The following is a 2676-nucleotide window of genomic DNA, read 5'->3' on the forward strand; positions in this document are numbered from 1 at the left end:
AAGATATCCATGAGACTAACAAAAGGTATATGGACATGGCCACAGTATAACTCAATCACCTGTAGATTTGTACATAAATGATATAAGCACTTAAACACGTGCATGCCCCATTTAAGGTACATGCATCCGTGCATAACCTGTTTGTACATGTTTTAATAAGGTCGAACGGGAAAATTTACGCATCCATTAATAGCTTTGCATTTGCACTATTGCATATATAGTACATTTGCATAATTGCTATGTACACACCCAATCCTTCTGACCCGGGGCTATCGATATTTTCACTTTGCAAATATTAAGTATCATTTAAATGGTAGTGCATGTAGCATAATTTTAACAACAACTTACCTATAGAATAAGTGTAGTTGAGATGATGATGTTGAGATTGACGGGTAGCAAGTCAAGATGGGATAGGATTTGAAATTAATACACTCGAAAGAATTCAAGTGTGACATTAATAAGTGCTAAAATGAGAAAAAGTAGATTTAAGTAGGCTGGTCATGTACGGTGCAAATCCAGTACAACATTTATTAGGAGGTGCGAGTTAGTTCAAGTAGAATACTGAAAAAAAGACAAGAAGTAGGCCTAAAAGGACATAGTTAGAAATAGTGAGAAAATATATCAAGACTTATGACTTCATTGAGGGTAAGTGAAGGTATGGCCATTAGTAGACCAGAATGACATATCAGAATTCGTGTAGCTGACCCCAATTAGTTGGAAAAAGACTATGACGATGACGATGATGATGATGATTTAACATGATTTTTCTTGAGTACATGGTACATTAACTCTGTCAAGCAAAAGAGCTACTTGGGAAATATTTCTTATTTGAATTTTGGGCTCAGTCTATGAATCACTAGATGACTATTTTCATTAAGAAAATTTTGGCTTTTGAGTTTTTCTCCACTTAGATTTTGCCCTCCAAATATGGACAGTCTATGTTCAATCTTGGGAACTTATTTTCCTAAGCACTTAGAGAGTGTAACTTGAATTTTTATGTTTGTGAGGTTAGTATCTAGGTTCAAGATGTTACATCTTTGAAATTTAAGGTACTAAAAATACTCCTAACTTGGGTCTTACCTTGAGAGTAAATAGATGGCAGGATCCACAAATAACTTTAGATATTTCAAGAAATAGTGAAGAACATTGTTAAGGTAATGTTGTTTAAGTTATTGCAGGATCCAGTGGAACACCGGACCAAACTGTAAATTGGAACACACTGAGAGAAAAACCATGTTAAGGAAATTTTATACCTCAAATAGCTTAAGACATTCTCATTCATCACGAACATCATTATAAAGAATAAATGATTAGGTGCTAAAAAGTTGCTTCAAATCCGTGATGTACTTAAGAGTGTCTATTCTTGGATGTCCAAAATTAGGGTTTAAGAGCTCTGTTTTTTGTTGGGTAGTTGATTTCGACTTGAATCAAAGACGAAAACAACAAAATCCCCTGATTAAAATGCATTGCCTTTGCAACCAAATGTATAGTTTTGATCATGCAGGACCACTATACACTTGCCCCATTAAAATTATGCTCTCAAATTTGATAATGTCCCTAGTCAAATATTCGGTGGAGGTGCACTTAATGCAAGAATATCAATTGTTTGGTTGATGCCCACTAAGGCACTAACTCCACGTTACCTAAGCTTTTGAACACATTAATTAATATTTATCTCTCTTGACAAAAAGTAAGCTCTCTCTCTCTCTTGACTTGAGCAAAAACGGTTGTATGTATGATGGTGCCGGTGGGAATGACGAAGAACCTGATGCATCTCTCTTTTTTTTCGGGAATTTTTTATTTTTTTTACATTAAGTTTTATTGAGTCTCTTCGGACACCTCCGATAAATAGGAATGATATAGAGAAGATTAGCATGCTCCTGTGCAATGATAACTTGCACAAATCGAGAAATAGTCCAAATTTTTTGTAAGGCGTCGTGGTCTATCCATATCATAGTTACTAATTGCCGGTATAAGGTCAACAACCAAATATGATTTCTATCTCATATCTATCGTGAGGCCAATATGGTGGCTGACTCGCTTGTCAAAAAAGCTACAATTTTATCTGCTGCAAATGTTTGGTGTGCTAGATCGCTAAATTTTCTTAATTTCCCTTTACTTCTTTCTGTCTCACAAGTTCTTTATAGTGGGGCTGTTAAAATATGAGTTGTATTTTGTCTTATTCTTGTCAATGAAAAATGGGTTGTGCACCACTGACGTATCCAAAAAAAAGTAAGTTTTACTTAAATAATGAAGAAGTACAATAGCAGTATAGTAAGTAAGAAAGAAAAGATAGGAATAGAAAGACAAGGAAAAAAAACAAAAAGGTAAAGAAGAGGAGAGGACTGGGAGGAAGAGAGATAGTGGAGGGGCTACAAGATGGCCCTAAGAGAAGATTATAAAACTAAAACACAGTAGCCTCTTTAGCCAGTGTGTCGGCCTCTCCACTGCGATCCTTGTGAACATGATAGAAGCTTGTGAACACGATAGAAGCTTGTGAACACGATAGAAGAGCACCTCTGTCCCATGAAGACAAATTAAAATTTCATCCAAAATTGTGCTCCAAAAAATAGGGGTACTAGCAGGGTCTTTGAACTATGAAATTACATTAATTGAATCCCCTTCGATAATCAGGTGCAAATGGCTAGGGTCTAGGTTGGACACACCAATCTTTAA

At 35.6% G+C, this 2676-nt stretch overlaps 1 non-coding gene across 1 annotated transcript; it reads left to right on the forward strand.

The window, feature by feature from the left end:
• The first annotated feature begins 1823 nt into the window (after nucleotides 1-1823).
• Nucleotides 1824-1926, forward strand: LOC148779600 (U6 spliceosomal RNA). The gene has a single exon (XR_016046648.1). It is a non-coding gene; the product is annotated as a U6 spliceosomal RNA (small nuclear RNA).
• The last annotated feature ends 750 nt before the right edge of the window (nucleotides 1927-2676 follow it).

This window comes from Amborella trichopoda, chromosome 12 (genome assembly GCF_054954075.1).
Source record: "Amborella trichopoda isolate Santa Cruz 75 chromosome 12, AtrichopodaSantaCruz75HAP2 v2.0, whole genome shotgun sequence".
Taxonomy (NCBI): domain Eukaryota; kingdom Viridiplantae; phylum Streptophyta; class Magnoliopsida; order Amborellales; family Amborellaceae; genus Amborella; species Amborella trichopoda.